Source organism: Ambystoma mexicanum, chromosome 6p, assembly GCF_040938575.1.
Source record: "Ambystoma mexicanum isolate Mex_15411 chromosome 6p, UKY_AmexF1_1, whole genome shotgun sequence".
NCBI lineage: Eukaryota > Metazoa > Chordata > Amphibia > Caudata > Ambystomatidae > Ambystoma > Ambystoma mexicanum.
Window position 1 is genome coordinate 484077316 of NC_090935.1, and position 21837 is coordinate 484099152.

Below are 21837 nucleotides of genomic sequence, written 5' to 3' on the forward strand. Positions count from 1 at the left end.
GGACGAGGAAGAATCAAATCTGTATATTTTTAATGTATTAAAGGGGAAAAGCACACAAACACAGACATACAAAGGGGGTCATCATAGTGGGAGACACCCATACCCTAACACATACAGAACAAATGAGTACCAGCAAAACAAAGACTGGCAGTCCTTTCACAAAAAGCAAACCTGGGGGAGCGGCAAATAATTTTTACCGCAACACAAGGGTGGCACACAAAGTGAGAACACAACGGTATGTTGGAGTTATGAGAAAGGGTTTTGCAAATGGGGAGAAGAATGCAGATGCAAGCCCCCATGTGGCAAATACGGGTGGGATCACAGTAGCAGCAAGTGCACCAAGATTGGGCTTAAGGAATGGAAGCCAAACACCCTTGAAGTTACACTAATACCGGGGGAAAGTCACCAATTAAACAGCACCAAATGAAGAAATGGTTACACATATGCACAGACAAGAATGTCAGTAGTTTTATCACACAATGGCCCTCATTACGAGTCCGGCGGTAACCGCAGCGGTAAAACCGCCTGGTTACCGCCAGACCTGTATTACCATTCCGCCTCGTGACTCCCGGAATTACCAGGGCATTACAGCCCCGGTGTCCCGGGAGTCACGGAGGCGGAATGGTGTTAATCCCCATTCCCACATTCCCATTGAGTCCCGAGGGACTCAATGGGAATGGGAAAGTGGAAACACCGGCACCATCTCGTGATGGTGCTGGTGTTTCCATGTCCGCCTGCAGGCGGGAGGTGTTCAACCCGCCAGGTCAGACCTGGCGGGTCCGCCACCTCCTGCCTGCAGGACTCGGGATTTTTCGTCCGGAATTAACAGTGGCGGCGGGTTTACCGCCACTGTTAATTCCGGACCGCCCGACCCGTAATGAGGCCCATTGTTTCACCATCCCCTTTTCTGGCATCGGTTCACAAAACATTCCCAGGAATTTCAAGTCAGTAAGGGACAATCCCAACATAGTGAGGGATAAAATAAAAAGGGAGCTACTCTTGGGCAGGCTAAGTGGCCCTTGGTCAGGCATGCCCTTCACAAAATATATCTGTTCACCACTGGGCCTGGTGCCTAAAAAGAAATAAAAAGGGCAATACAGGTTGAATAATCATTTATTATACCCACCAGGGGGATCAGTAAATGATTGCACTTCTAGCATTGAGGCAGCAGCGTGATACACCAGTTTCCAGGATGTAATTGAAGTGGTCAGGAAAGCGGGGAACGGGGCCTTTCTTGCAAAAGTAGATATACAATCTACCAGTACATAGAAACCCACTCCCTTGGCTGTGTTTTCAGTTTTTGTTTTCCCGGGCACCATTTTGGATCTATTTTATATGCATGCTTTTTATCTAAACCGGTGGACATTTTGGAGTGGTCAACCTATCTCGAATTTTGATCAGTGGGTCTTCAAATTAAATTACCAGCGCCCCATAGAACCCTCATTCCACTATTGAATACAGACTTTTTGTATAAGATATCACTTTTACTCGAGGCAGTCTTGCTGACCGTGCTCTACAAGCTTACACATGCATAAAGACTGATTCTTCCATGGCAATTTTTGCCTCATGAATGCCCATATCTCTCTTGCATATGGATACTCCTGATTCAGAATTGCATAACTCTGCCTTTCATTGTTAATGTTCAAACGGGACCAGAAGGCAATGTTACCTACCTCGATTCACTAGTGCCTATGTCCAGTGGGCAATTCCACACTATGCATAATACATACATTTCACTTGCAAATGCACTGTTACTTCTCCCACTCTGCCATTATGTTTACTTAAACACTCCTACCCAATCTTTCCAAAACATATTGCTTCTTAAACTAAGAATCAGTATAGTTCATTGCCCGAGTTGAGTTGCCAAGAGTAGTTGAAAATTAGTCGAGCCTCTTCCTGTCTCATGGACATTTCTAGATTTCCCCCTCTTTCATTTTAAGTCAGGCGTTATAAGCCATACAATCAAATCTGTTGTAAATCATCAGATACATGTGCCAGATTCCAGTGCACTGCCAGTGAAGATTTCACATCTTGTAGCTTAATTGTTCTTCGGTGTTCTTATATTCTCCCTTGTCATTCGCGTTTGGTGCTTCCAATAAACATTTTTGCACAAATACATTTGATGGCACGGATTACAAATGCACCCTTGCAGTTGATAAACTCTGCAATAAAGATGGTTGTATTGTGCGAATCAGAGAATATGTGACCATTTTCTGTGAATTTACACTAGTTACAGGTCCCACATTTAAAAAAAACGTTTGTTTGGCACTTAGCCAGTTTGTACCTGTACTTTGTTTTTTCTCTTGTTTGAGAAAGGATAACGCAACCATATTCTCAATGGTAGCTGCTTGTCTATAGACAATTGTTAGTGTTGTATCTATATATTAATTTAAGTATTTGTCTAATTTTAAAATGTTCCAATGTTTTTTGCCATATTGTAAATCAGATGACTTGGCATAGAATATGAAGAGATGAATCTACACATATTCAGATCCTCTTGTTTACGTTTTTTTGGTAGTAATAGTTAATCTCCCGAAATTTGTTTAGCTATTTCCAAAGACTGTGCAATCAGAGTTTCATCATACCCTCTCTGGCGAAATCTTTGGGTTAGGATTTCGCTTTATTTACAGAACGACTCATTGGAGCTGCAATTTCTTTTTGCTCTAATTAATTCACCATATGGGAGATAATGGGCCTCATTACACGGATGGCGCTAAGGGATTACTGGCACCGGTAAGGGCACCGGTGCCGGTAATCCCTTAGCGCCATACTTCGAGGTCCCTCAGCGGGTCCTGTCCTTAACGTGTGGCCAGACCACACGTTAAGGAAAGGCCCCGCTGAGGGACTTCAGGGCAAATAACGGTACCGCTAATAGCGGTACCGTTATTTGCTCATTCCCCATTCCCATTGGGCCCTATGGGGGCTCAAATGGGAATGGGGAAGGGCCTTGGTGAATGGGGAATTACTGCCCCCCCAATCTTGGAATGGGGCAGTAATTCCCCCATTCACCAAGGAGGAATCTGTAAAATACCGGCGGCAACCATGGCGCTAACAATCTACCAGTACATAGAAACCCACTCCCTTGGCTGTGTTTTCAGTTTGAGGACACATTTTATGTGGGTAAATGTCTACCGATGGGCTGCGCCATATTATGCGCTTTCTTTGAGAAAGCTATTTTCTGCAATGGGCTCGTCAGAAGGCCATGCCGGAAATGTTGGTAATCGGTTATTTAGATTATTTTATTTATAGGTCCAGAAGGGTCCGAGATATGCAAAAAGGGTTTAGAGAAATTTAAAGAAATAACAGATAAATGGAGCATACCACTTTAACAGTAGAAGACAGCTGGGACAGCAAAAGTCATTTCATAGATAGGGATAGAAATTGACTCCATGAAAGGAGAATGCTGCATCACTAAAGAAAAGGTTAAGGACTTATTAGCAACAATAACTGCATTGTCAGGCAGGGGAAAAGCAACAGTGCAAGAACTACAGCCACTGGCAGCAAGTTAAATTTTGCAGCCAAAATATATATGCAAGGACAAACATTTTCAAGGAGCATTGAGTTAAAAACAAAGGGAGTGGTAAAAGACCCCCACCATATACGATTAGGGCAGAATGTAAAAGACCTGGCTATGTGGGAAGGTGTCTTAAGGAATTCCAGTGGGTCAGTGATATGGCACACGCCTTTAAATCAGGAAGACAAGATGGTATTGTTCATGGATGCGACAGGCAGCAAAGGTTTCGGGGCAATTTCAGGACAGGAGTGGTGTGCAGGTCCTTGGACCCAGGCATGGCAAACAAACGGTTGAACCAGAAACATTACGTTGTTGTAAATCTTTCCCAACTGCATTGCCATATGCATATGGGGTAGAGTATTAAGAGAAAAAGAACTGGCGGCATGGTCAGACAATGTGACAGGGGTACACATAATTAATATGAGATCCGCATCATGCCAGAGGAGGCTGGAAGTACTCAGAGGAATATCAAAAAAGGCATTGGAATACAATATTGAGGTGAAAGCTAAACCTATGACTGGCAAGGAAAATGACATTGCTGATACTATGTCTCGTTTACGGTAGAACACATTCAGGTGTCTCAGGCCGGATGCAGAACCACAGATGACAACATTGCCACAGGAGGCATGGGGCGGGTTCTGAATGACCAATGAGGGGCATGAGCCATGCCACGCTGTTTGGCAAGGGCACGGTAAAAAAAAAAATGTCCAGCAGAATGCACACCATGGAGGAGAGCCCCAAATGATGGAGCTAATTTGAATTTTGGCAGGGGCACCAAAAGAGGTGCTAATGGAGCTGGCCAACAACGCTTTAACCTAAAAAAAAAACCTGGCAATACAATAAGTTCATCATTACATTTAAATAAATAACTAAGGTGGGCAACACCAAAGAAATTAAGGAAAAAGATGTGCCTAGTTTTTTGGATTGGGCTTTTAAGCAACACAAGAAGATATCTTGGCTGGTATCACATCTTGCAGCAGTGGCATACTTTGTGAAACTAACGGGTGGGGGGCAGACCAAATGCACAGCGTGATAATAAGGTATACACTGAAAGGTTGGGCCCGGTTTGAAGGTAACAAAATAGATATGAGGTGCCCGCTGAATCTTAAAAAACTCAGAGACAATGTTATGGTTCCAGTAGCTCCATGTACAATAGTCGAAACGTGTTTCGTTTAGTATCCAACTTTCTTGCAGTGGAGACTAGTGAGCTTCTTCATGACTAGGTTAAACTGCTTCATGCTTTCAAAATGTATGTGAAAAGTATAGTATAGTGCACCATTAATCACTTGTAAGACCAGACTATATATTTTCCATGATTTCTGTTGTGTCCAGTGAACCTTTAATTTAACACATCTTGTACATAGACATGATTTGTACCTTGCAACATATCCTTTTAAATTTTTTAGTGTGTTTACACATGTCCACCTATGGTGCATATAATACTTCATTTTCATTTTCTTTTTTTAAAAATGATATTATAAAATTGACTAAATATATGCATGTGTGCAATTTGCGAACTGGGCCTATCTTGGCACATTCATGTTCTACAAAATGTCACGAGTGTATCTGAGGAGCCAATTTACCTCACCCATGTTCTGTGTCTAAAAGTTTATTGAATTGAGTACAACCCTTCAAACCCTTAAAAGTGCCAGATGCCCATTTTATAGTCTGCGCTTGTAGTTCAAACAGGAAATGTTTTTCATCTCGCATATGTTATACCAATGGTTCTTTTCGGTCCCGAATCTGAAAATGCAAACCAAAGAACCTATTACCATTATTTCATGTTATAGACCTTAATTACACCTCGCCCTCGGCAACTACGTTAACATATATGAGCACCTACCAGTAGATTTGTGACCGAACCTTGGCCCCAACACCACATTTCAGTGTTTAGCAGTGTTTTTGTTTCCCAGGCACCATTTTGGATCTATTATATATGCATGCTTTTTATCTAAACCGGTGGACATTTTTGAGTGGTCAGCCTATCTCGAATTTTGATCAGTGGGTCTTCAAATTAAATTACCAGCGCCCCATAGAACCCTCATTCCACTATTGAATACAGACTTTTTGTATAAGATATCACTTTTACTCGAGGCAGTCTTGCTGACCGTGTTCTACAAGCTTACACATGCATAAAGACTGATTCTTCCATGGCAATTTTTGCCTCATGAATGCCCATATCTCTCTTGCATATGGATACTCCTGATTCAGAATTGCATAACTCTGCCTTTCATTGTTAATGTTCAAACGGGACCAGAAGGCAATGTTACCTACCTCGATTCACTAGTGCCTATGTCCAGTGGGCAATTCCACACTATGCATAATACATACATTTCACTTGCAAATGCACTGTTACTTCTCCCACTCTGCCATTTTGTTTACTTAAAGACTCCTATCCAATCTTTCCAAAACATATTGCTTCTTAAACTAAGAATCAGTATAGTGCATTGCCCGAGTTGAGTTGCCAAGAGTAGTTGAAAATTAGTCGAGCATCTTCCTGTCTCATGGACATTTCTAGATTTCCCCCTCTTTCATTTTAAGTCAGGCGTTATAAGCACCACAATCGAATCTGTTGTAAACCATCAGATACATGTGCCAGATTCCAGTGCACTGCCAGTGAAGAGTTCACATCTTGTACCTTAATTGTTCTTCGGTGTTCTTATATTCTCCCTTGTCATTCGCGTTTGTTGCTTCCAATAAACATTTTTGCACAAATACATTTGATGGCACGGATTACAAATGCACCCTTGCAGTTGATAAACTCTGCAATAAAGATGGTTGTATTGTGCGAATCAGAGAATATGTGACCATTTTCTGTGAATTTACACTAGTTACAGGTCCCACATTTAAAAAAAACGTTGGTTTGGCACTTAGCCAGTTTGTACCTGTACTTTGTTTTTTCTCTTGTTTGAGAAAGGATGACGCAACCATATTCCCAATGGTAGCTGCTTGTCTATGGACAATTGTTAGTGTTGTATCTATATATTAATTTAAGTATTTGTCTAATTTTAAAATGTTCCAATGTTTTTTTGCCATATTGTAAATCAGATGACTTGGCATAGAATATGAAGAGATGAATCTACACATACTCAGATCCTCTTGTTTACGTTTTTTTGGTAGTAATAGTTAATCTCCCGAAATGTGTTTAGCTATTTCCAAAGACTGTGCAATCAGAGTTTCATCATACCCTCTCTGGCGAAATCTTTGGTTTAAGATTTCGCTTTATTTACAGAACGACTCATTGGAGCTGCAATTTCTTTTTGCTCTGATTAATTCACCATATGGGAGATAATGGGCCTCATTACACGGATGGCGCTAAGGGATTACTGGCACCGGTAAGGGCACCGGTGCCGGTAATCCCTTAGCGCCATACTACGAGGTCCCTCAGCGGGTCCTGTCCTTAACGTGTGGCCAGACCACACGTTAAGGAAGGGCCCAGCTGAGGGACTTCAGGGCAAATAACGGTACTGCTAATAGCGGTACCATTATTTGCTCCTTCCCCATTCCCATTGGGCCCTATGGGGGCTCAAATGGGAATGGGGAAGGGCTTTGGTGAATGGGGAATTACCGCCCCCCAATCTTGGAATGGGGCAGTAATTCCCCCATTCACCAAGGAGGAATCTGTAAAATACCGGCGGCAACCATGGCGCTAACAGCGCCATGGTTACCGCCGTCCGTGTAATGAGGCCCAATGTATAATGCTCTTTAGATGGCAGCTGTCCCGCACATAGCGTAGTGTTTGCATCTGAGGGCTTTCTGAATGTTTGGGTTTCAATTTGATTGTTAAGAATGGAGATTTCCAAGTCTAGAAAGGGAATCTTCGTTTGACTACAAGTGGCTTAATGTTGGCATTAAGGAATGTGAGGTACCTGTTCAAATCTTGTTCTGTACCTGGCCATATCATCAGGATGCCATCAATATACCGCCACCGACTGATGACATCATACATGCCAACCCTCCCGATTTAGGCGGGAGACTCCCGATTTTTTATTGAAAAATCAGACTATTTTTTACTGTTTCCCGCCTAAATTAATGCTAATCCCAATGCAATCCTATGGGGAAAAATAAATGTTCCCGATTGCTTTGGTGAAATCTCCCTCTCAGGGGCTCCCGCATGTTGGCATGTCTGTCACATCCTCGTTATGGTGCAGATATATGTATGTTTCCTCTAGAAAACCCATACATCAGTTAGCCACTGAGGGCGAGCGTTTGAACCCATGGCTACTCCAGATAGTTGTTGATAGATTTGGCCATTAAACATAAAATAGGTTATTAGACAATACCATGTTAGTGAGATCCAACAACATTTGTTTCTCTTGATAGAATGTAGCAATTTTTTTATTATATAAATACTCAATGGTCTCTAATGCCAGTTTGTGTTCAATAGCTGTATTAAGGGCTTCTACATCTAGAGTTACTAGCCACATGGATGGTCTCCATTGTATCTTTGATAGTCTCTGTAAAACATGTATGCTGTCCCTGGTGTATGATTTAAGCGATGTAACCATAGGATTTAAAAACATTGTCTATGAATTCCGATATTGGTTCTACAGATGAGCCTAAAGTTTGTTCACTATTGGCCTACCAGCTGGTATCTTTTCAACCGCTTTGTGGATATTTGTTAAGACAATAGATGAAGGGATACCTAGGATATTTTGTTTGCATGTGTATATAATCTTTTTTGCTACTCATACCTTCATTATACTACATTTGTATTTTTGTCCAGACATCTTGTTTCAGCTTAGCCCTAGGTCTCCTGCTAACAGCATCATATTTACCCTCTTCCTGTAGGTGGTTCATACCCATTTTTACATAATCTTGTCTGTTTTGAATGATAATGTTACCACCTTTGTCCGCTGATTTAATGATGATCGATTCATCTTGTTGTAACCTTGTGATAGTTTCCCTTTCTTGGACAGATAAATTGTATGCACTGTGTTTTTGAGTTTTTTGAAGCAGGTCATCCAGCTTACATATGTCTGAAACCATCATTTCAAAAAAGATATCTATCACATTATCTTGTGGTAACGGTGGGATGAATTTGGATTTGCCTAGCAAACAGTTTTCTCGACTCGTACCTTGTTCTATGTCTAAATCATTTAAGATTCTTTTCATATCAGCGTCCTTGGGAACTTTTAGTGATAACAATTGTATATGTTCTAACTCATTCATTGAGTGTGAAGAGATGTCACTCGCCACACTGCTTTCTGGTGTTATCTCACTGTGGCATTTGAAAAAACGGAATCTTCCTACAAAATGTGTATGTATCAAGGTATATATCCATGGTTTTTATTTGTGAACTGGGTACAATTGTCAATCCTTTTTGTAATACAGATATTTCCAAAGATGTTAATGTCTGATAGATTTATGATGGTTTTCTCAGCTAGGATTTCAGATTGCTTTTGTTTTGAGATCAGGTGGCCATGTTTCTTATGTTTTTTCATATCCTTTGTAGATCCTTTCCCCCGTGTACTTCTCCTTCTCCCCCACTGGCTGATGAGACTGTACTTTTGTTTACTGGGTCCAAAAAAGATACTCTTTTTTTTAGGATTTGAAACATTTATTTGAGGTCTATTGCTTTTTCTGAATCTTTTAGTGTCAGCCATGTAGTTTCTTACAGGCTTAGTTACAGTACTGTTGGTCTCACTCGGTCCATCATTGCTGTCGGTACTTTCAACATCTGAACTCATTGGTATTGGCACCAGAGTGTTGCCTGTGGAGTCCCCTCTTGAATCATATTTGGTTTGATAAGTGTAATTTCTATACATTTGATAATCTCTTGTGTCCATAAATCATTTGTTGGATTTGTTTAGTTTAATCTCATCTTGAAATTCTCTGAGAATCTGATCCAATGTATTGAATTTTTCTTATTGTTTCTGGTCCATCGATAGTATGTAAGGTTTCCTCTAATTCAATGATGGCCTATTCTGCTTTTGCATGACATTTTTCTGTATGTTTGATAAGTAAATAATCATGTTGGTCAAAGCTTGTGACAGAATTTTGTCCCATAATTTGGCTAGTTCATCATGGTCTTCTCCGTCAAAATATGGAAAGATTGAGATTTTAAGCACCCTTGGATAAATTTGTGTTACAAGTATTAATTTAACGTGACTATTTCCCAATATTTGTTAATCTCTCGTTTGTGTCATTTTTCTAATTTTAGAAATGTATCTCTTAAGCTATCATCTTTTGGTGATCTTTGTGTAAAGGGATGAAGAGTGCTTCCCTTTGGTGCAAATAGAGCCTTTCTATCTTGAAAATGGCCCACTCTATACGTGATCATACTGAAAGCTGCTGGGAAGTGTCCACCAAGGAAACAGACAATTCAAACACAGTACACAGGTTCCTCAAAAAAGCGACACTTCCTGTGATAGTTACACCGGTCCTAAATTAGAAATTTGAAATATGTATCACAAGTCAAGGCAGCAATAGTCTAAATACTTCCTCACCTGTCCGGACTGATTCAAAACACAACCTATACAATTAGGCCAATCGCGTCTATATTTTTACCATGTTCACACATTAGGCCTCATTCCGAGTGAGGCGAACCGGAAACAAGGGTGCCGGTAAGCTTACCGGAATCCACTTTATAGAGTTACTGCAACTGTAATCGCTGTTTATGGAGGGAATGTAATTGAGGACTATGATGTATGGAGCTACAGTAACCATAATAGTATGTTTATGGAATCACTGCAACTGGAACCACTGTACATGGAGTCATTGTAATTGAGGAGGGTGCTTGTCCTGCATACGTGGGTGGGACTTGTTTGTATGTTTTCTGTTAACTTGGATCGGATTAAATATGATGAGTCATTTCTATAAAACTTCTCTGACTCTGTGGCAATATGTTTATGACAAGATAAATGGAACACAATGTGTGAACATGGTAAGAATATAGGCATGATTGGTCTAATAGTATAGGTTTTGTTTTGAATCAGTCCCGACAGGTGAGGACGTGTTTAGACTATTGCTGCCTTGACTCGTGATACATATTCCAAATTTCTCATTTAGGACTGGTGTAACTAGCGCAGGAAGTGACGCTTTTTTGATGAACCTATGTGTTGTGTTTGAATTATATGTTGCACCAAGTATGTGAAAATGCTGTTTAAAGCAGCATTTCTGCTGGCATTCTTTGGGGCTTCTAGGGTTAGTGAACTTATAGCTAGAAGTACTACAGTGGAGGACGGGCTAGCCATGGTAGATGTCCACATGGGCAAGACAAGGTTGTCAATTTTGCTCAGAAAATCCAAAACAGACCAGCAAGGGAAAGGTAGAATCATCAATTTAGATTGCACAGATGACAAGAATAGCTGCCCAATATGTATCACAGGGCAGTTTCTCATAGTCCACCCGGCAGTGGGGGTACAACCTTTGATTCACAGAGATGGGAGAGCCCTCAGCAGATTTCAATTTCAGGCAGTCACAACAAAAGCCATCAGAGTGGCAGGGTGGGACCCAGCAGAGTTTGGCACCCACTTGTTTTGCATAGGGTCCGCAAAATCAGTATGGATGGATGGCCTGGGCCCACAAAAAACAAAGAGGATTGTGGGATGAGGGTCTGAACGCTACATGAAATACACAAGACAGGACCTTTGTCTAATATAGCACATTTTCTTGACAGGTGACAGCCGCCCCTTCAGGTCTGTCTAGTTTGCAGGACATTCATTTGTGTCTGGAACAGGAAGCTGGCTGGAGGACAAACAACAGGAATTATACTTGATAAAGACAATAACGGCATGCGCTGGGAAGACATCCATGATAAAGTGGCTGATCTAGTGGGCTTCAAGAGGAAATTATTTGGTCAAACTAGGGAGAAAACAGCTAGTATATAATATATGCATGTCGATGACTGGGATATCGCAATTCTGGAGGGACAGGACACTGACATTTCTGTGTCTGCCATGGTACCCAGAAGACAATGGCTAGGGGCCCTTTCCAACAAGGCAATAGATATAGTTAGGAAAGAATTGAACAAAACGATAGCCATATTTTATGAAAGCAGGGGACTGAGGTATATTAGACATGGAGGAATAACATTAGGAGATCCCAAGCTGTTTCACAATGATGGGGTACATCTGTCAAAAAAGGGAATGCAATTATTTTCTGCAAATATTCACAATACCATAGAAGAAAGAGGTTGCATCTAACAGTACCTTTGGGGGGACCTGAGCGGCCGTGTACCCTCTCAGGTGTGGTGGCAGGTATCAGGCAGAAGGCTGCCCGCGAACCCAGCGCCAGTCACACAGTGGACACGTCTCACTCACATGGACCTGACAATAAAAGAATGACAGGTCCCAGGCACACAGACCTGGAGAAGACAAGTATGCCAGTTTCCATCCTCATGGACATGAGAGCTATGTTTCTTTTTTCTTTGTGAACACTGGTGATAAATGGCACCCTTCTGCTCTGATCCTGTGGTGCCCAAAAGCACCCACCCGAGTTATTGGAAGCTATTTTCTGTTGTATTATAATAAAGAGTATGCCGGTAATTTTGCCACATAATTATTTGGTCTCTTGTGTCTTGTTCATAGGTGATGTTTTGAATAGCCTTATGTGTATCCACATCTTATGCCTGGTGCCGCGGAAAGATGGAGACATGGTACTCAGGGGCAAAGGTTTTAAGATGGGAGCAGCAGGGCAAAAGGGAGCACAGTACAGCGGATGGGAAGGTCAGAGATGGCCCGGGCCCTCCCCCCCCACAGTGATTGCCACGAGTGGTAAAAGGTTACAAATGGCACTGTTTGTTTTGGGAAGGGAGGCTGTTCACACCTCTCCCTTCAAAGGCAGAGGGTGAGAAAATGCAAAGTACAGTGACCAAGCCGAAGAGAGGAACAGCCAACTTGGCCTTAGCAATAAGGAAGAGGGCCTCTATTGATCAGGCCGCACGGCACCAGAAAAGGGTATGGCCGCAGGGCGAGTTTGCCCCATAAGTACTGGACCTGTGGACACAGGATCCGTCCTCCTGCAGTCAGGCCCTGAACGGAGCATGGTGAGAGAAACCTCTGAGTAGAGCCCAGGAATCCCTTACTCTGCTGGCTAGGACACGGCCATGGCTTTTGGATCCAGTTCCTGGGGGTGGACCAGTGGGGGAGGATTACCTGAATGGGGGAACCTGGGTTATGCATAGGGAATCGCACACAGGTGAGATGCTGTATTGTACCGGGGAAGAAGGAGAGGAGGAGGGTACACCCAAGGCCCTTGTAGGCTATAGTAAATTCACCCACCTTCCTCCCGTTCAATCTATCCCACCCAAATGTGCCATCCCCTCAGTATTTAACAAATCCCGTTGGATTCTACATGCAATGAGTGGGCTGGCCCTGAACCACGAAAAAAACGGGACTCATGATCGTAGGTTCTAGGCCCAGATTGCTGAAACCTAATGCTCAATATAAAACATTTTGCATTGCAAATCATGATATTCCCATAAAGGACAAAATAAAAATACTGGGAGTTGTATTTGATCAGATCTTAAGTATGACAGCAGAGGTGAATAGCCTTGTCTCGTCTTCAGCTTACTATTTAAGGTTACTGTCCAATATTCGCCCTTTTCTTTCACATAATAGTTGTGAAACAGATGCTCAGGCTATTATTTCCTCCAAAATTGACTACTGTAGCAGCCTCCTGGTGGGCGTTGCTAAAGGGGAATTGGCTGAACTACAAATAGTTCAAAACAGTACCATCAGAGCTATTTTGGGGATGAGGAAGTGTGAGCATGTGTCCGAGATGTGGAGAAGTTTGTATTGGCTCCCCATAGGGGCCAGGACTCCATTCAGGTTATTGACTATCACCTATAAATCTGGGGTAGGACTATTTCCAGAATACATAGCTTGCAGACTGAAAAACAAAGTAGAATCGAGAACCCTGCGTTCGAACATTCTTAAACTTCTGCAAATGCCCAAAGCTAATTTAGCATTGGTAAAAAAGAGTGCTTTTTGGGTGGCTGCAACTCAAAACGCACCTGTTTAGATAACCTTATGCGTAGGTCAGCTCTGTTAGCTGGCACGCCTGAGAGCTCGTAGATTAGACTTCATCGGCCCGTATGCTTCCGGGACACTTTGGTTGCGCCTTATAAATAAATAAAGTAAAGTAAGTAAGAGATGGCTACCAAGCAGCAGTTCAAAAGAAGGAGAAAGGCGTCAGGAAGCGAGAGGGTGGCGAGGCTGAAAGTAACCTTGCCCTTTCTGTCCCAGACCCGCAGAGCCTTCACTGACGAGATCCTAAGACCGCAAACAATAGCACAAGTGTCCTGCAGCAGATGTGAATGGTACACAGGGCAAGCTTATGCCAATAAGCAGGAGTGAGGGAAGCTCCTGGGCCGTGGTACCGGCCTTGACTCCGGAAAAGCCGAAAACCAAGCGGTGCAAAACAGCCGGAGAGTCGAGGGGAGAATCGATAAGCACTGGGCTGCGTTGAGTGAAAAGCACCAAGTGGCAAGTTTGAACCAAGTTTAATTAATTGAATCAAACGTTAAGGGGAGACCAGCTGCAGAGGGAAAACCGGCACCACGTGGGTGCTATTTCAAGAAACTCTGGTCGATCCCCATCTGGATAGAAATATAGAAACCAGAAGGCCATAGGAAGGCCGCCAGAGGATCTCAAAGTGGTCATATGTGAGGGTCAAAAGACTTTGATATGTAAATTGGCTAAAAGTGAGGGAAGTGAGTCCCGAATTGTGAATGAAGGAAAGGGACGTGAATCCCGCAAACATTTGAAACCAGTAGAAAGTTTTGAAAAGGGAAGAGTGAACCCGGGGGAGGGATGCCGGAGGAGAGGGAAGAAGTCTAATGGTCCTGAGGAACAGAGTGTTAAAGTGACCCCAGGAAAGGGAGGTCCACTGAACTGTTTGACAAAAACATTAAGCTAAGAAGGGTCTAAGCCCAGACAAGGGAGATCCGGGGTGAAGCTAATACTCACAACACTGGCAGTCTAGAGAGGTCCGAGCCCGAACGAGGGACATCCAAGGGTGAAGTCGTCACCCAAGTGCTGGCAGTCAAGAGAGGTCCGAGCCCAAATGAGGGAGCTCCAAGGAGTGAAGCTATCACTTAAAGTTTAAGGAGAAAAGAATATGAGACGTAAATTGAGAAAGGGTCAGCCCAGAAAAGGGGGACAGAGGGGTGAAGCCATCAACCTATCTGAACTTTGGATTACAATTGACAAGGGTCAGCCCAGAAGAGGGGGACCCAGGTGTGAACCCATCACCCAGCGAATTTTGGGAATTAACTTTCATTTGTTAAAGGAACTTTTGTTTTTGTTGATTGAATAGATCAGGTCCCAAAGGCAAGAGACTTTCAGAAGAAACAAGACTTAGCCATCGATGGACCTTAGAACGCCCATTGGAACAGTCATCTTGTGCTGGAGAAGCCAGAGACAGTACTGTGCTCCAAGCTCCCATCTTGTCCCATGTCTAAAATGTGGGGAAGGGAGACCCAGGCTACCGCCTCCTGACATCATTTGAGAACACTTCTTTCTTTCTTGAGAACTATCCAACACCCTTTTCTGTATTAGTTCTAAGGTTTGGCAATAGGTTTCTTAGTATAGGCCCTTTTATTATTTGACTTGATGCCACTAGGACTGCCTTATTTTCATTTGATGGTCGATGTTTACTCCTATCTTAGATTTAGGTTTAGATTAGGCTTTTTTCCAACCCGCACACCATTTTCCATTGTTCAATAAACACCCTTGAACTGTGATCACTTGTGTCTGTCTTAGTTGTGTCACCATGAGTTTTTTCAATGGTTCAAGGTCCTGCAAGAACCAGCTTTCCGTTTGCCACCCGACCCTCCCTACAGTGATAACAAAAAGATTGGCTATTTGCAAAGAAGGAGACATCTTTGTAGAATGCGGTTACACAGAGACAAGAAAAACATGCTAAAGGTCATGGGCGAAGGAGGATAGGCAGCAGGGATCAAGCAGAAGGCTGCCCGCAAACTCAGCACCAGTCACAAAGATGACAGGTCTCACTCTCAAGGACCTGAGAATAAAAGAATGACAGGTCCCAGGCACACAGACCTGGAAAAGGCAAGTATGACAGGTTCCATCCTTCATGGACCCGAGAGCAATGTTTGTTTATTCTTTGTGTACACTGGCGATAAATGGCACCCTTTTGTCCTGATCCTGTGGTGCCCAAAAGCACCCACCTGACTTTCTTTTTGGAAGCTATTATATGTTGTTTAATAATAAAGCCTATGGGCAGTAATTTTGACCCAAAAATATTTGGTCTCTAGTGCCTTGTTTATAGGTGATATTTTTAATAGGCTTATACGTCTCCACATCTTACGGGTGCATGAGGCGGCCTTCCAGGCCTTTTTGCTGAACAGGGGTCCCGGTTGGGCTTCCTGTCCTGGAGAAGTCCTGCTGGGCGGGCAGGCTGGGATGGCCTCTGATTTCTTCTTCCCGGGAATGAGAATCACTCTGCACCCAGGTGTAGGTGAGTGGGGGCTGAGAGCAGGGCCCTCGGTTTCCCTCTTCGTTGCAGAGGATGGTAGAGAATGCTGTGGCACTGGAGCTCAGTGCTGTGCATTTGATGCCAGAGGAGGGTTTGGCTGCTGCAGCTCCCACCACTGTGGGACTCTGACCGGGCATGCGGTTGGGCGCCGGTCCCCGTTTCCGATACTGTTTTGGTTTGTATGGAGACAAGGGGCGGGGCTTCGCAATGGCGGCCAGGGGGGAGTTTTAGGGGGGCTTTGGAGGCTTCATTAACCATAAAAGTGTGCGGGTGGCACCTGATGCCTCTGCAAAGTTGCTTGGCAAATAACATTTTAAAAAAAGAAATTCAGTTTATGAATCAGGAGGTTGGGTTGGAGGAGCCGTGGCTGCCTAAGTCGCCTAGTAAGTGTGCCTGCCCAGGTGCAGAAAGGGGGGGCTGGCACGTGTGGCTGGCTTAATTAGAAAAGTTGGTGCACTTGCTTGACCCTTCCTGGCATTTATAAAGTGGCTAAGCTGGTTTCTTTGGCTGATGGGACGTGACTGTGCTGGTGCCTGGTGCTCTGCTCTTGCTGTTCTGAGGTGGCCCTACTGCAGTTCTGTTGGGTCTCTTCTATCTTGCAAGGGTAGTGCTGGTGGTTGACTGAAGTTCTTCTGGGAGTTCTCTGTCCTGAGTGGCTCCTAGCAAGTTGCTGTGTAAATTGAGGCATGTTGACACGGAGGGCGACACAGCAAGCTCGCTGTCTTTCTCTTCGGACACTGACTAGCATACCTCCAAATGTAAGAGGGCTTCTGTGATGTCAGATAAGCAGTTGGGCCGCATTTGCCGGAAGGCCCTAAGAAGGGAGGCCGTTGTGAGGAAGAAGTTCAGGCGAACCAGGGCTATGGTGCTGTCATTGGCTTCTTCCTCTGACAGGGAGTCCTCTTGTCTTCCTCTGAGGCGATGACTGGTGACACTGAGGGGAAATATCTGGACAAAGAGGCCCTGGCTGCAGTGTTGGTGCAGGTGGCGGGATACATAGTTTGAACAGCCGCCCCCTGTGGCTAGTGTGGCATATGAATCCTGTCTCCTCCATGCCAGTCTAAGCATACTATCAAAGTGGGACTGCCGTTACTTCCTCAGATTCAGAAGGAAGTCCATAAAGACTGGTGGGAGCTTGAAAAGGTGGCTAGTCCTCGCTTTATGGCCAACCTTAATATGAGGGTGCACTTCCGTAGGTGCTTCATGTGGCTACCATCCTGTCAAGCCTGGTGGGTGGCTAATCAATGGCAGCTAAGGATACGGACACCCCCGGAATACTGTGGACAAAAGATGGATTTGGTACTAAAAAGGTCTTATGTGGCATGCACATGGCCTTTCGGGCTATGGCATACGCCTCTTACACAGCTGAGGCTATGTTACGCCGCTTTCCGAAGTTGGCTCAGCTTGTGGAGGAAGGGGCAGACTGTGCTCCCGTGCTGCAGGCTAAGAAAATATAATCAAAATGCCTCGCTCTCCCTACTCCGTTGAGGATTCCCCTGCCTAACCCAAAGCTAAGAGGAAACACTCTAACACAGAATAACTGGCCCTCACACTAAGCAACACATACACAAACAAAATATATGGCAATACAAGATAGCATGAACAACATTCACAGTCTCTGAATAACCTTCTAATGTCCTGGGTGATTCCCCTTTCCCAGGATTCAAGGTCAATTCTGTTAGTGTTCAACCAAAGAAAGAAATGTCTCAAATCAGTTCTTGATGGATCAAAGTCAGTGTAAAAGTGTGTTAACCAAAGTTCCAATGATAGCCATTCTCTCCTCCTTGGTGAAATATCCACTTTTCAGTTCCACCAAATAGCACCAATAGTAATCCCAGCCAGCGTGCTTTGTCACCGCTCCAAGAAGACTTGCTACAGTTCTTGGTTAACAGTTTGAAGGAAAGATGTTGTTTGGTGACTCTCTAGAGAACTGCATGCATCATATGTTAAAGGCAGATAAGCACTCTGACAATCTATGTCGTCACTCTGAGGTTAACCCTGGGCTGGTGCTTCTGGTGAGAGTAAGAAGTTTCAGAGTCACTCTGTGTCCAGGGGGAGTTATCAGAAAACCTCTGCTGGGAGTCGCTCTAAAGGGCTGCAGAAGTCTGGCAAACTGTTTGTTCCACTGCCTTCAAACAAAGTCCTGATGCCAAATGTGTTGGGGCCAGGCCCCGCTGGTTCTTTCCTGCGTGGAGGGCCAAGTCTTCCGATCTATTGGTGAATAGGATTGTTCGGTGGGGATATCAGATCGATTTTGTCTCGCCTGTGCTGTGCTCAGGAGCATTGGCAACTCCACTTCTCAGGAGGGTGGAGTACGCTCTGGCCATCACCCAGAATGTCCTGAAATTGTTGGGGAAAGGGGCAATCCAGTAAGTTCCCAGGAAGGAGATGGCTATGGGTTTCTGCTCTGCCATATTTGTGGTGACTAATCTGAATGGCAAGTTCAGATTGGTTATTGACCTCAAGAGGCTTAATGTGTTTGTGCAAGCATTTCCAATTCTGGGCCCTTCCCTTCGGCCTGAAAATGGCTCCCAGGGTGTTTGCAAAGGTATTGGGTAAAAAGGTGGTACTCCTACATGTCAGGGGATGCAGGTGTTTCCGTACCAAGACGACGGGCTACACAAGGCATCTTCCATGGGGCTGTTGATGGAGCATGTAGCAATCGTCTGTGGAGTGTTGAAATCTATGAGGTTCCTGATCAATTGGGACAAATCTTGTTTGGAAGCTTCCTAAGATCTGAAGTATGTAGGGGCCCACTGCTGGACAGCACAGGGGTGGCTTCTACTGCCGATTGGATAAGGTTGTCCATGTGCAAAATCTCTTGGGGCTTCTGATAAACAAGTACTGTGTTATGGCCAGAGAGGGTATCCAAGTACATGGTCACATTGCGGTGTGTGTCTTTGTTGTTCTGTGGGCAAGGCTTCACATGCGTCAACTGGTGTCATTCTTGCAGCACTCTTGGAAGACCAATTCCCAGATGTACGAGGAATGGATTGCCATTCTCCCAGATCTGAGGGAATAGGCTCCAGTGGTGGGTAGACTTGGGAAACCCGTTGAGGGGTTTTCTATGGTTCACCTCTTACCAAACATAGTTACTACTGACGCCAGTGGCCTCAGTGGGGGGGCAGTGTTTGGGACCCAGAATGCTTAGGAGTGTTGGATGCCAATGCAGGCTTCTCAATCATCCAATTTGGGGGAGCTGACAGCGGTCTTCCTGGCACTGAAAACATTTTCCCATTCCATCCTGGGGTCGGCTGTTCTAGTGCAGGGGAACACCCTCACATTAAATAACTCGCCTTCACACAAAGCAACACATACACAAAGAAAATATATGGCAATACAAGATAACATGAACAACATACACAGTCTCTGAATAACCTTCTAATGCCCGGGTGATTCCCCTTACCCAGGATTCAAGGTCAATTCTGTTAGTGTTCAACCAAAGAAAGAAATGTCTCAAATCAGTTCTTGATGGATCAAAGTCAATGTAAAAGTTTGTTAACCAATATGTTAATGTTAATGTTAAAGGATATTTGTACCGTGCACTATCACCAACGAAGTGGTCCCCTGGCGCTCTGGCGGCTCTGAAAGAGGGAAAAAAGTGAGGGTGTGTTAGTGGGAATTTCTTACATACACATACTATTGCATAGCCGACATTTTTCGTTTTGCAATTGATGAAATCTTTAAAATGCATTTATGTAGAGATATGGTTGCGTTTAGTTCAGAGTTTGAGAAGGTGTATGTAGAAGTGTGAGTTTTTAGTAGCGTTAGTTAGTGGCAGTACCCTTTCCTACCCCCGCTGTCCTGATTAACTATGGCCCATGTCCCTTCCCCTGTCGTACATTCTTGTGTGCACCAATTACCATCCTCATGGGTTCTTCCAGGTGAGATGTGTACTCTGTGCCCCGCGGTCCGTCCGTGCGAGATATTGTTCCCTAACACAGATGGGCTAAATGCAAGACTTGACTCACTAACATACATGGGCCAAGTGAAAGATTGGCTCACCAAACCAAATGGCCCAATTCCGAGATACTGCTCACTAACACGGATGGGCCAAATGCAAGACATGGCTCCCCAACACAGATGGGCCAAGTGCAAGAAATGGCTCACCAACAGAGCTCGGCCAAATGCGAGACATGGTCCACTAACACAGATGGGCCATGTGCAAGGCATGACTCATCAACACAGAAGGTCCAATTGTAAGATATGGCTCACCAACACAGATGGGCCAAGTGCGAGATAAGGCTCACTAACACAGATGGGCTACACCCATGGAGAAACACCTACATTTGAGATACCTGAGCAGTGGGAGAAAAATGCCTACATTTGAGACACAGCAATAAATAGAAAACACCCAAATCTGATAGACAGCAGCAAATAGAGTACCACCTAACTTTGAGATACCTGGGTAGTGGGAGAAAAACACCTAAAGTTGAGACACAGCAATAAATAGAGAACTCCTAAATGAACCTATGTTGTGGGTGTTGGGGTGGGAGTGTATTGTACTCTCCGGGGAGAAGTGGGGCAGATATGTGCATTAGTTTAAAAATGGAATAGACTCCTTAGATGGAGGTCGGGGACCTCACAAGCAGTGGTGTACCAAGCAGGGCGGGAGCAGGAGGGGTAAGCTGCCCCCCACAGGCTTTTTTGAGAGCCTGACCAGGACTTTTGGCACTGGGACACCTCTCCCATTCGGCACCTCAGTGAGGGTACCCAACGGGAAAGGTGTCCCGCTGGGAAGAAAATGTGTGCTGAGCAATTCCTGCTCAGCACGATCATTGTCTTGGCAGCAGGACACCTTACTCTTTCAGAACGGGAGAGGTGTCCCGCTGCCAGGACAATGTCCCAATGAGTTCAGTGAGCTAATGTGTGCCATTAGGCACTGATCGGAGGGAGGAGGGTTTTTGTCCCTTTAGAAATGTGCATGGGATGGAGTAAACAGCAGTGAGATGGGTGCATAATGCTGCAGGCTTTACCCAAGGGAGATTTGTTAGGCTAACATGAATCTGTATTATGCTATTGTGACTTTGCATGAAGGATGGGGAGAATACAACTAAAGCCAAATTTGTATTGCTCAATATATTTCTATAATGATGTTTATAGTGTAAAGTTAATTATGAAAAGGTAGTGTCTTATGTAATGTGCTTTGCTTCCAAGGCATTGCTTAAAATAAAGTATTATTTAAGCACATGAAATGCAAGAGCAACTCTTAATAAATATCTATATCAACTAAACCTGTGAAGATGTGCTCAGTTTCTTAAATTGTCCACATCCCGGTTTCACCATTTAACCAAAGAGTGTGATCCTTAGCAGATCATTTAATCACACTCTGTCTTATCTGCAGCTCTGTGATTCACTTCAGAGCTTATGTTAATATATCATGCTGTTATTTAGAAAAAAAGCCGGACTATTAAGTTATTTGCCACTTGGTCTACTGATGGCATCTTATTCTAATGTTGCTTCCATGGTGCCTCCAAGTATCAAAGACTGATGATGCTCCTTGAGATGTCCTTTTCTATGAAGTAATTTCTGTTGGTGCAATCATATGCAAATTAGGAGGTTTGTATGTATTTTGCCCCAGAGCACCTGGACAGAGCTCCAATCACTGGCGTAACGGGGGCCCCTGCAGCCCCTGCCACAACATGTCCTGGGAGGAGGTGGGGAGACTCCTTGGACTTTAAAATGTTAATTTCTTTATTTTTATTTTTTTTTGTAGGTCCTCTGCCTTCATAAAGAAATAATTTCTGTTATAGCGTAACAGAAATAATTTCTTTAGGAAGGCAGAGTGACTACAAAAAGAAACCATTTATTTTTTAAGTCCGAGGGCTCCTCCCACCCCATGACATGGAAGCCTTTAGGCTGGAGGCATCCATTTCATG